Source organism: Vulpes vulpes, chromosome 14, assembly GCF_048418805.1.
Source record: "Vulpes vulpes isolate BD-2025 chromosome 14, VulVul3, whole genome shotgun sequence".
NCBI lineage: Eukaryota > Metazoa > Chordata > Mammalia > Carnivora > Canidae > Vulpes > Vulpes vulpes.
This window is the reverse complement of record NC_132793.1, coordinates 97,243,969-97,257,747: the sequence shown is the minus strand read 5'-3', so window position 1 is coordinate 97,257,747 and position 13,779 is coordinate 97,243,969. Positions and strand designations below refer to the sequence as shown.

Genomic DNA, 13,779 nt, shown 5'->3' with positions numbered 1-13,779 from the left:
AAAAAAAAAGATGCCAAGTGGTATTCTCACAAGGAAAAGAACAGTCTTTTGAACAAATAATCCTGCAACACCTGGATGTCCACAGGCAAACAAAAAACAAGTCTCCCTCAAATCTTATATCGATTATAAAAATCAACTAAAAATATACCTAAATATTAAAGTTAAAACTACAAAACTTCTAGAAGAAAACACAGGGGAATATTTTTTGTATTCCTGGGTCAGGCAAAGATTTCTCTGCACACGTAAAAATTCTGATAAAACTATGTCAAAATTAAAGTCTTTTTCTCTTCAAAGGCACTATTAGGAAAATGAAAAGGCAAACCACAGACTGGGAGAAATTATTTACAGAGTATTTATCTGTTAAAGGACTGGCAATATAAATTATATTAAAATACACTTAGGAATCTACATTATTAAAATATATAAGTATTAAAATATAACAAAAAAACCTCTTACAATGTCATAAGACAACACTTTTAAAATGGGCAAAAAGCCTTGAGAAATATTTCATCAAAGAATATATATGACTATCAAAGAACAGGCACCCAACATCATTAGTCATCAGAAAAGAGCAAACTGGAACCACAAAGAGGTAATGGTCCACATCTATTAGAATGGTTAAAATTAAAGACTGAAAATACCAAGTGTTGACAAAGATGTGGAGCAACTGAACACAGATACACTGCTGAAGAATATACAGCCACTTTAGTAAACAGGTTAGCAATTTCTTATAATGTCAAACAGACACTTACATACAACACAACAATCTCACTGATGGGTATTTACCTAAGAAAACCATATCTTCAACAAAGAATTTTACTGAAATTTTCACAGGGCTTAACTCATAAGAGCCCCGAACTAGAAACAATCCGATTTGCTGTCAATAGGTAAATGGATAAACAAAGAGTGGTACATTCATAAAATGCAACAGACTCACAGTAAGAAGGAATGAACTACTGATACATACACATGGATAAGCCTCAAGATCATGATGTTAAGATAAAAGAAAAAAAGCCAAACAAAAAACATTACCTAGTGTACAGTTCCATTTACACAGTATTCTAGAAAAGGCAAAAAGTAGTGTGAGGAGACATATTAGTGATTAGACTGGAGGAACAGAATGATTGCAAGGAGACAGGAGGGAACTTTGGGGATGATGGCAATATTCCTACCATGACTGCAGAAGTTATTATGCAGTTTAAACATTTGTCAAACTCATCAACTTAAACTGGTTTTTTATTTTACTGTATATAAATTATATTCCGATAGACTTGAAAAAAATCCCCTAAGTGTAATATGTATTTTTAGTTATAACTCCCTAGCACCCAACATTATAATTCTTTAGTTTCATGAACATTGTAAGAAACTTTGCAAAAAAAAATTTTTTTTTTGCAAAAATTCTTTATCATAGAATATTTTTCATTGTCTTTTCAATTCCATGGCCAATGAGTAAACTGAACATTCTTGGCTTTCAATATATAAGAGACTGACTGACTATAGTTTTCATGTCATTTTAGGCATTTGCATGGTATAAAAAGTTAAAACAATCTGCAAAATATATAACATATAAATAATACTGTGAATATATTAATATTGAAAGAATGAAATTAAGTCTCTTTTTTAAAAAAGATTTGAGAGGAGCAAACATGAGCGGGAGGAGGGGCAAAGGGAGAGGGAGAATGTCAAGCAGCCTTCCCACTGAGCCTGGAGCCTGACGTAACACTCAAACCTGAAATTGTGACTTAAGCCAAAGCCTTGGAAGTTTAACCGAATGACCTACCCAGGTGTCCCTAAATCAAATCTCTAACTGAATACATTAATTTCTGAGTAATAGTGGTGAGAACATGTTAATGCTGGAAGAATATTCTTCAGGGTGTCTTCTATCTCTCCATGTCTTATGAGCAAAGGCACTGACTGTCCTGTTCTAAACTATCTTTTCAAAAAACGTCTGTGTATCAAACAGCCTTGGGAGATAGATTGTTTCTTTCTGAAGCAAAGGGTAGGTTTGTTTACTGTCCACATAATAAAGATAATGTCCCAGTCAAGGGCAAAGATCAGGCAGGCTCACTGCCCATTATAAAAACTGAGGTTTCCTAAGGGTAGGGTTTCTCAGTAGTGACACGGCACCCACCTGGGCTCCTCTGTGCTGCCCTTGGGGAACTTGGGAACAGAAGGAATCAACAAGGAAGCCATCTTCTTGGTGCTTTTCATGCAATGAGTAATCAATTCATCTGTCTCTGGATCCAGGAGCCCTGTGACTTCAGCCTAGCACCCATGAAACTGTCAGGCTAAGTTGGGAGCCCACAAGTTGGGTAAAATCTCAGACCTATCACGATTTTGAGAATAAGTATATTGAATAGTATTAAAACATTTCAACACAGTGGCAGGCAAAAGTCTCTTGAAAGGATTGCATCTATGTAGTGAAAAACCTTAATCTGATTCAGTTTTTCACTGAATGATTATGCTTGAGTGAACATAAAAGAATATCTATTTTAACTTTTCTGTTTTCCCAAACTTTTCTTTACAAATTACTTCTTGGTTTTTAAAATTTATTTTTGCAAATCTTCTATTTTGTAGTATCTTTAGGTTGACAGGGAAGTTACAAAGACCACATAGAGTTCTGATAGAGCCCTCCCTCACCAGTGACTCCAATGTGAATTATCTTACATAACCCTGGTACATGTGTCAATAGCAAGAAATTGATATCAGTACATTACTACTCACTAAATTCTAAACTTGATTTGGATTTCATTTCTCTTTTCATTAAAGTTCTTTTCTGTTCCAGGATGAAAACCAGGATACCACAGTGTACTGAGTGAGTATGTGCGTGTGTGTGTGTGTAATTTGGCATTTTAACATCTTTAGTGAAGAGTAACTCATACATTCTAAACTCACCCACCTAAATGTATGATTCAATGGTTTAGGATATATGCAGAGCCGTGTAACCATTACCAATGTCTAAGTTGAGAACATTTCATCATGCCAAGAAGATACTGTATCCCCTAGAATCCATACCCTACCCTGACTTCCATTTTCCACTTCTGGGCAATCATGAATCCATTCTCTGTCTCTGTGGATTTGGCTACTCCAGACACTTCATATACATTATGTGGTCTTTGCTGACTGGCTTCTTTCACTTAGCAAAGTGATTTCAAGGTTTTCCCAGGTCAGAGCATGCATTAGTATTTCATTCCATTTACTACCAAATAATCTTTCACTGTGTAGGGATATCCACACTTTACTCTTCAATTGATGGACATTTGGGCTGTTTTCACTTCTGAGCGGCTTGGAATAATGCGGCTATGAAAATCCATACACCAATTTTTATTTGGGTGTGTTTTCATTTTTCCTGGGTTTATATCTAGGAGTGAAACTGCTGAGTCATGTGATACCTTCATGTTGAACATTCTGAGGAATTGCCAGACTTTTCCAAAGTGGCTGCACCATTTGACATCTCCATCAGTAATATATGGGTGTTTTATCTTTCCCCATCTGTGCCAAGACTAGTTATTGTTCTTGTCTGTAGCCATGCTAGGAGGTGTGAAGTGGTATCTCATGAGAGTTTATTATTTTTTAAAAGGAAAATATGTTTTATAATCTGTTGGTTACTTTCTAGGAAGACAATATTAATCTGTAATGCTCATCACCCTCAGGTTTGTCGCCTTATTTAAAAAAGTATTAAATAAGGATTATATCAAATCATTATATGAAGCCTTAAAAGCAGAAGTAGTAAAGTGTCCTGAAAGGATTCACAGTTTATGTGAGACAGATGTGAAAGTGCCTTGCACACAGCAGGCATTAAAATGTCTGCTGCGTGGGACAATATGTGCCATAATTAATAGAAAGGAGAAAGAGTGGAACACCCATAAGGAGTAACCGTGCTTTAAATGCTGCATGCATTTCTGGCCAGGTCACAAATGACACACAGAGACACGGGGCCAGAGTTAACGACTCTCTTCTTCCGTTCCATGCAAGGCATTGCACAATATATCGAGTGGGAAAGTCAGAGACTGCCACACCCTTGTAGAAGCAGAAGAATTCAGAGAGCTTAGTTTCCCAGAAGTTAAGGAAGCAGAGGGCTGAAATGAGAAGGTAGGTCCACAATGCCAACCACTGCAGAGAGATCAAACAGATTTTTAAAAAAGTTAGAAGTTACTAGACAGGGCAACTGTGCATTTTCTCATGACTTTAAAAAGAGCAGGCTTTTTAACAGGACAGGTAAGATCAGAATTAAAACTGTAAAACATCTCTTGATATCTCTAGATTCACAGTACTTTACAGTTTGGGTAATACTAGCAGCTAGACTGGACCTCTCTCCTGCCCCAGGAGGAGGCGTGATGCCATTTCAGAGAGGAGGCCATACACATTGTGAGGCTAGATTTGGGGATAGTATCCTTGCATGTGAACTGTATCGTATTGGTAACTGTGTCTACTCCAAAGACTGAGCTTCTTGAGAACAGAAGCACATCTTTATTCCATGGGTCTCCTGATGAAGTAGTAAGCATGGGGTTCATCGTGGATGCTTAATGAATAATCTTTGATTTCCTTATCCTCAGTAATTTTACAGAGAATGAAAAGTTAGGAGAGCCTTTAGAATGATCACTCTGCCTTCCTTTACCAGGTTCATAAACAAAGCAGCGGTCAGTGGAGGCGAAGTAATCCTCGAACAAATCACAGTATGCTGAAGCAGTAGGGCTTTGACTTCGCTTCTAATCAATCTAGCTTCTTTCCCCATCCCCACATGGGCCTCTCCTTACTTTTTTGTCTTGGAATTCAATAACTGCTTAAACAAGTTTTAATAACAATACTAAACTAAAAAAATCTGGCAAAGTGCATTTCGGATCTCTGGAGAAGATTAGCTGGAAAATAGAATCACTGTTTATTTTAGACCAAAATATTTAGAAAATAAATTATCAAAATGAAACAAATATATGGAACCGTGGGCACGAATTTCTGAATATCAGAATGCCATAACTGAGAGAAATGTTCTGTTTGTTTCAGATTCCTCTGTCTAGACGGCCGTTTCAGTGGCTGACAGGTAACTAACAGTGATGTGCTGAGGAGGCTCATGGCTGCTGCGGACACTAGACACTTCAGTACATCTAGGCTCGAGGCAGTTTCAGCCAGTTCCCTCTTTGAATTAAGACTAGTTTACAAACATTTAAAAGTAAAATCTATAGGGGCACCTGGGTGGCTCAGTGGTTGAGCGTCTGCCTTTGGCTCAGGTCGTGATCCCGGGGTCCTGGGATCAAGCCCCATATCAGGCTCCCTGCTGGGAGCCTGCTTCTCCCTCTGCCTGTGTCTCTGCCTCTTTCTCTGTATCCCTCATCAATAATTAAGTAATATTTTTTAATTAAAAAAAGTATAATCTATATTGAAAAATGATAACGTTTTGAGTACATCAAGACTTTTTCACCACGGAAGGATGGGGAAATCTAGCATAAGAAGGCCTCCTAAAGCTCTCTTGCAGTCAGCAGCACACAGATCCATTCATACAGCTTGCTGGTAGGTGTTCTGGGGGCACCTACCTTAGGCAAGAAGCAGTATTAAGGTGCAGCAACAAAGAGCAGAATAAGATGGGGTACTGACTACAGTTTACATGGTAGGTCTCACAGTTCAAATGTGTTAGGCACCTTTTTTAACTGGAAATACCATGGGTTATTTGCCTCCATACCCAAGGATGACAGATGTATATAACCCTATGAAATGACTCTAACTGTGGACCACAGGTCAGGAAACACTGATTAGTCACTGAAATACAATAGGTATACAAATACCAGAAACCCAGAGAGATAAGGAAGCTCCTAGAACTTAAACAAAGATAATTTCTGGTTCAGATAGGTGAGAAAAGCTTATTAGCAAAGGTGGTGGTATATGTGGTGGGCCTTTCATTGCGGCAGTATGCTCCAGAGAGAGGGGAGAAGAGACAAGGAATTCCAGCCATGTGAAACAAAGGATGAGCCATCAGTTTGGACACTTCAGAGTTGGAGTTCATAAACTTTAGTGGTGCGGACTCCTTCCAAGAATCTGAGGGAAGCCATGTTTCTTACCAGAAACATGCATGTGTGTTTCTAGTCAGTGGTTCTGGAGCATATCCTGAGAACCCAGATAAGAGACCTTTTCCTTAGATGTTTCTGAGGAGCACAAAAAAAAAAAAAAAAAAACCCAAAGGTGCCCAGGAAGAACAAGGGGTACGGCTACAGTGAATCTAGGCTTTACTCCCAAACAAGGGTGGACACTTCCCCTAATTACATAAGCAAGGGAGTGAGAGACATATTATGGCAGGAACATAACTCTAGAAGAAGTGTATCAATAAAATGGGGTAGTTGGGAGGAAGGAAGCATGGGACATCATGACACAGAGTCCAGAGGAGGAGCCTGAAACTGGACTAGGCTAGCAGCAGCATGTGGCTGGACCAGAATGGCATCCTCTGGAGACAGAAGCAGCAGCAAATCAGTAAGCTAGCACAAAGGGCGGAATCCACAGAAATAAGCAAAAGAAATCAAAATTCACCATTTAATAAACAGGAAACCCAATGGAGAAGAATATAATGATGCACTCAATTTGACTATGCTGAGTCCGAGGTATTCAGATATCTTTCAAATAGTGAAACATGAAGCAGCCTGGAAAGCTTCTACTTCTAGCCTCTTACAGACATAACCAGCACAAAAGTGAGTATTAGGGAAATGTACGTAAGTCAAAATCACAGTGAGGATGCTGCATCATGCCTATTAGGGTGGCTACAATCGACTCCCCATCTCCAAAAAACCACCGAGGAAATGACATGTGTTGGTGAGGGCACAGAGAAATTGGAACCTCATGCTCCACTGGTGGGAATGTCAAATGCAGCAGTCACTGTGGAACTGTATGCTGGTTATTCCAAAACCGACACGGAGAAGTGCCATATGATCCAGCAATCCCACTTCTCGGTACATGCTGAGAAGAACCAAAAGCTGGGACATACACCGATATTTGTACCAACTTCAATAGTAGCACTGCTCACATACAAAAAGGGGGGAAACACCTCAAATGTCCATCAAGAGATGAACGGATAAATAAAATGTGGTATGTACATAGAATGGAATACAATTCAGCCTTTAAAAGGAAGGGAACTCTGACACATGCCATGACATGGATGACCCTGCAGACATGAGGCTAAGTGAAATAAGCCAGTCAGCAGAGTACAAATATTCTATGATTCCATGTATGTGAGCCAACTGGAGGAGTCAAACTCACACAAAAAATAGAACAGTGGTTTCCAGGGACTAGGAGGAGGAAGAGAGAAAGTAGTATTATTGTTTAATGGGTAGAGTGTCTCAGTTTGCAAAGATGAAAAAGTTCTGGAGATGGAGGGCAGTGACAGTTGCACAACAATGTGAATATACTAAAATGCCACTTGAATTTTATACCTAAATGTGGTAAATTTTGTGTTATGTATGTATTCCCACAAAAAAAAAGAAAAAGAAAAAGAAAAAGAGAAAAAGAGTGTGGCAATTAGAGATAGGCAAGCTTGTTTCGACAAAAGTGGTCAAGTGGCCCACATAGTCAGAGGCAGAGCTGGAATTGTGGGCCAGATGCTACCAATCATGGTCAATGCCATTAACCAGAGGGCAGACTCCATGTGCACCGAGTGTGGAAAAAATGTCAAAACATGTATCAGCATTTTCCACCACATCCTGTATACACTGACAGCACCACCAAGCATATTGTCTTCTTGTGTGAACATATTGTTCTTACTATATAAGTAAACAGCTTAAGAGATATAAACTGGATTACAAAACATCTCCCCCAACCTTCTGCTGTTTCAGAATCTGATGTCACAGATAAATCTGCCCTAACTCTCCATCTATTCTTCAACAACCGTTTCTTTCTTACACCGAGACCATTTAAAGACCACACTATGTGGCTATCTTTGAAACATTTTCAGAGTGCTTCTTACAGGCCAGATACAAGGCCAAGCCCTTAGTACAAACATAGTAACACACCTTTTTGCCCACCCATTAGTCTCTTTTCTAAAAGGTGACCTCTAAGACAGATTTTTCCATAAACAGATGATAAGCTGGTTCTCTGTACTAGCAACACGCTTTTTAAGCAGCTCTGAGATTAGGCCTGGCAAGATTCTGATTGTTAGCAGAGTCAGAAAACAGAAAGGGAAGAAACAAGTGTTGAGATGCTAATAATTTGAGTTTTTTTTTTTTAATTTTTATTTATTTATGATAGTCATAGAGAGAGAGAGAGAGAGGCAGAGACACAGGCGGAGGGAGAAGCAGGCTCCATGCACCGGGAGCCTGATGTGGGATTCGATCCCGGGTCTCCAGGATCGCGCCCTGGGCCAAAGGCAGGCGCCAAACCGCTGCGCCACCCAGGGATCCCAATAATTTGAGTTTAAGAGAAGAATGAAGATGATTATGAGCCCCTCTCCAGATTTTGCCCTATGGAATCTTTGCACTAGTACGAGCAAGACACAGGACTGGCAACTGACTGAATGGGTAGGATAAGGAAGAGTTCAAGACAATGCAGAAATTTTGTTTAGCAAGCAGCTAGAAGTGAAGAAGACCAACACTCTGCCATTATATATCCACATTTGTAGAGGAAGAAGTTACCAAAAACCTTTCTGACTCTGCCCCCATTTATGACTCTTTAGCTAAAAACCACATTTAGTCCTTTGTCCATACTATCTCCATTATACCTAGATCATGGACACAACAGGGATTCAGCATCCAAAGTTCAGATGAGCTACGGTGCACACGGGACACAGGACAATGGAAGCTCCAAAGAAACATCAGGTCATTCCGGTCATTTTTCATTCTTGCTGTGAAGCCTGGGACTCCTTGTGAGCATCTAAACTGCACCCATGTTGGGTTCCCATCAGTCTGAAAATAGAGCTGTACATATTTCCAGCAGAGAGAGAACTGCCTTTTGTTTTGGGCAATGTTTCTTCTACTGTTTATATCTGAACATCCTAATAATACAAGCCCATGGTTACACCCAGCCTTCCCAGCCATTGCTCATATTTACTTCCTCTGCAACTGTCTCAGGAGATCCAGCCGGAGTTATCAAGCTGAATAAAAGGAAGCAAAAACCCACCATCCGGACATGGAAGCCAACACATGAGTCAAAATCTTTTCGGGGAATCAGACTACAACTGAGCAGACATGCTCGGCTGTCCTCAGTCCTTAGCCTCCTTACATCTTTTGTTTGATGCAATGCGGAATTGTCTTAGAGCAAGCAAATTTATGAAGGATATGTATTTCTTGGGAAAATGACCCTAGACTCAAAGACAAATTACTCCTTTGAGCTTTAGCTAATGAGATCATGTGGCCTGCCTAAACATCATGGATAGGGACAGGTTGTCCTCTATAAATAATTTCATTTAATGGGATCCCTGGGTGGCGCAGTGGTTTAGCGCCTGCCTTTGGCCCAGGGCGCGATCCTGGAGACCCAGGATCGAATCCCACGTCAGGCTCCCGGTGCATGGAGCCGGCTTCTCCCTCTGCCTATGTCTCTGCCTCTCTCTCTCTCTCTCTCTGTGTGACTATCATAAAAAAATAATAATAATAATAATTTCATTTAATGCACCCATAACGTGGTTGCAAATATCATAAGCATTCACCTGACACTCTTAATTACTAGCTACAAAGTATGCTCTCAATAAACCATCAATAACAAGAAGAATCCTATTATTATTCGTAGGCAAAATGTTTTTCTAGGTACCCAAAGTTATAAAATTAGTAAAAGAGAAATGGCTCTTGGGACTAAAATCAGTTTACATTAGCAGTCAATTCTAGATACTGATGCCCTTCTTTTTGGTCTAGTTGTGCAATAAGTTTCAGATATGTAGTGTCCTCTGGTGTTAACACTGGTCTCAGGAAAACTCATCACGAGTTTAGCTACTGAACTACGTTAGGTGACAACTTCTATTGTTTACCAACCTGTGAGTTCCCTACTAGCTTTTTGAAGGATGTTGACAAAAGTGGGCCTGTTTGTACCAAAGGGTTCCTGCTAACAATAAAATTCTTCCATATCCCTTTTTGAGCATGTGATTCAGAGTTACCAACCATTTGTTGCAGGAGCAAGAAGTTATACAGGCATAGAGAGGGAGTAGTCAGGAGAACGTCATATGCTAAGGAAGAGCAATATGTATGTGTATACTGGGCTGGGGGCTAGAGGGGTAAGTGACCAAGGGATTGTTAACTTATGCCTTATTATTTAGCGAAGAATTCAAAAAGGAGGTAAGATTTCAGGGATGCTAGAGGTTGATGATGGGGATCAGCACGAGCCGATCTAAGGACAGAGACCAACAACGTATGTAGCTTCAGGAAAAACTTAAGGGAAGGCCTTGATGCAGAAGAGCTACCATGAAAGGGACTGTACAGAACTGACGAAGGGAACAGATCGGAATGCAGCATAAGCCAAATAAAGCACAGGTACATAATCTAGGATGAGAATTGTGAAGCTAATCTGCAGTGAATTACTAGGATGCCAATGGGAAGACCTGGAGTCGTAAATGTGGAATTCCATAGTGGCAGGCCCACAATCTTAATTTTGTGTTTATTGTTATACTCTATCTCCGTGCTCATACATCAACCTTTTAGTACAGCGTATGTAGCATGAGGTGTAGGAATCCTTACTTAGAAATCTTGATCAATTCATTCAATTAACAAAACTTTTTGAGCATTTAATACAAATCAGGAACATCGTTTTCAGTGTTTAGATATAGCAAACAGATGAAAAAAATTACAAGCTCATTTGTATAAAAGAGCAGACTTCCACAGATTAAAAAAGTGGAGTGAGAACATACACATGATCACTTGAGAACTGAAGTGGCATATACACCCAAACATTATTATTTTTTTTAAACACTAAAGGTACCAAAGTTCAAAAGGAAAGATAACTGGCGAATACTTCTGAATTATTTAAAAAAAAAGCATTGTGGAAAAAAAATCTGCAAAAAATTGTGCAAAAGGAATTAATTTGTATGAGGCCATGAGTCTGCCCTAAGTGTTACAGAAAGAAATCCTGTACTGGGAAAGAAGTGATAGAGGTAGGTTCTAAGATTATTTCCAACAGGAAAGTTGGAATCTAAGAGTGCCTAGGTAGTTTAGCTGGTTCATCTCAGCTCAAGTCTTGATCTCAGGGCCATGAGTTCAAGCCCCACATTGGAACCTACTTAAAAAAACAAACAAAAAACCCCTCCAAAAATCCAAAGTCTTAGAAAAGAAACACGTATGTATTTACAAATGAAAACTGATTCACATATTCATGTAACAAAAGGCACTGTTGACTTGAAGAGGAGGTCTAGGATAGCAAGAAAAAAGCATGAGCTCTGAAAAAAATCAGATCTGGGTTTGCATCCTAGGACCTATTACACATGAGCTCTGAGACCTTTGGAAAATTATGGGCTATCCCTATCTATTTTTCCACATGTAAAATGAGACAAACTAGGAATGTAAAAATGAAATGCTTGGATCTCATATCCATCCACTTTTTCCCACTTCAGACCACAAAACCAAGTTACCATGCCTTGGGCTGCCATAATGGCAGCCTACCTCATCCACACACAGCCAGAAGATCTCTTCAAAACACTATTTGAGAAGTAATATATCCAAACAAAGCCAACTTCTCATGGCTGTCAAGGCCCTGCTTTTCTAAGTCCCATTATGACTCTTTCGATACTGCTCCTCTGCTAGGCCAGTGTGTCCCTGTCATAGTGGCCCTTCCACTGCTTCCCTGAGTACCTCGGGCCTCTGCATTTCCCTGTTCATTCTCTCTGGAACACTTTCCCTTGGGCTAGCTGGCATCTTTCTATCCTCTGGGGATCAGTTTTTTAAATGTTGGCACCTCAGAAACACCTTTTTATCTAAAACAGGCCTTCTGATTATTTTCTATATAGCTCACTGCTCATGCCTGTCAAATTGTTTATAGTAATGCATACTTTTTCATTTCTCTCTTTAATTGCTCATCTTTGAGCAAGAAGAGGATTTTAAAGAACTGTGTACCCCTTCGACTTAGCGCTGTCACTGGCATCAAATAGGTCATTAATACTTTTTTTTTTTTTTTTAAATTTCATTTCCTCACGAGAGACAGACACACAGAGAGAGGCAGAGACACAGGCAGAGGGAGAAGCAGGCTCCTCACAAGGAGCACGAAGTGGGACTCAATTCCAGGACCAGGATCATGCCCTGAGCCAAAGGCAGATGAGTTCAACCACTGAGCCACTCAGGTGTCCTATTAAATGTGTGTCTCTCAATGATGTAACCTCCTCTGCCTCCAAAGGGGGGGGGGGGGGGGGACGGGACATGAAACTTAGCTATCTTACTTCAAACACTATTTTCAGGACTCCTAATGTTTACTTGTCAACAATGCCTATTTTCTGAGAAGTGAAGTTTTCTCTACTGAAACTCTTATTATACAGTTGGCAGCACAGTATAAAATATTAAAAGAATACAAATTCACTTAAAAAAACTTAATTTTAGGCAGTCCAGGTGGCTCAGCGGTTTAGTGCCGCCTTCAGCCCAGGGCCTGATCTTGGAGACCCAGGATCGTGTCCTGTGTTGGGCTCCCTGCATGGAGTCTGCTTCTCCCTCTGCCTGTGTCTCTGCCTGTCTCTCATGAATAAATAAATAAAATCTTAAAAAAAAAAAAAACCTTAATTTTGTCCTTTATTAGCTGTGTCCTCGTTAAAAAAAAAAAAATCACATCTTTGTCAGTCAAGTACTTCATACTCCTCACCATGGCTCAAGAGATCTAGAGAAGCCTGACGCTCTTCATATGAACATGGAGGGGAGGGGGGGCAGGTGGTGAGCCGCTGCCTGAGCAATAAGTCTCAAATGAAATGATGTACATGGAAGTGTTTTGTTAAAACTGTAAAACAGCATTTCTGAGCCCAATAAGCCCATGCTGATCTGGCTCCACTCATAAAGGTTTTCATGCCCAGCTAGATGGAAGAGTACTACCCATATTAGCATTATTTTAAATGTCTGATATTCCCTGTGATGCCCTGACTAGGATGTTCTTTACTTCCTCCCGCTTTTCCCCCCAGACAGGTAAAATCATCAAAAGTCAAGCATATAAAAGTCCTAAAAACTAGGCTCTTCTAAATATATGAGGACATAAATTTTAAAACACCACTGTGCTTTCATAGAAGTAATCCTATTTCAGAGAAACTAAAATTAATAACATCTTGGAACAAATTCAAAATGCCAAGTTCCCAAACTGCTCTCAGTCTAGGCCTAGCAAGTCAGACAAGTACCTGACAGAAATTAGGAGGGATAGTGACACCACTCTACCACAAATCACGACTCCTACCTGGCTTCTTATCCAAGGTGGTATTTCACTGGTTTCTGTGTCTGGCCTTCTAGACCTGTTTCTTGGCCTCGATGGACCAATAAAAAAATTAGAAAGTCTCAAGTAATCAACTGAATTGATAAACTGATAACACAGTTCCAAAATTTCTTTACCAGGGCAATACATTACCACTCTGCCTACACCCTGCTAGCTCTATACTCTCACAAGTTCAGGTATGGAGGTTCTCTTGGGAACTGTGAAGCACTTGGCTGGCTTCTAATTTCCCCTGCCTTTGCCAGAAAACTGCTAAATTTCCAAAAAGTGCTAATTGAGCCGTCCAACATTCCCAGACTTCCATCTTATGGCTTACTAATTTTAGATTTCAAGGATGCCTTCTGTGAGCAATTAGCTCTTCAGTCTCCACCCCCATCCTGCTTAGACACCCAACATCACTAATGCCAAGAAAACAAATACAGCCATCAACAGAGCTCA

General features: G+C 39.9%; 1 protein-coding gene across 11 annotated transcripts in view; it reads right to left on the bottom strand.

The window, feature by feature from the left end:
- Positions 1-13,779, bottom strand: part of AKAP13 (A-kinase anchoring protein 13) — a 323,293-nt gene that overhangs the window by 97,126 nt on the left and 212,388 nt on the right. The window lies entirely within an intron of this gene.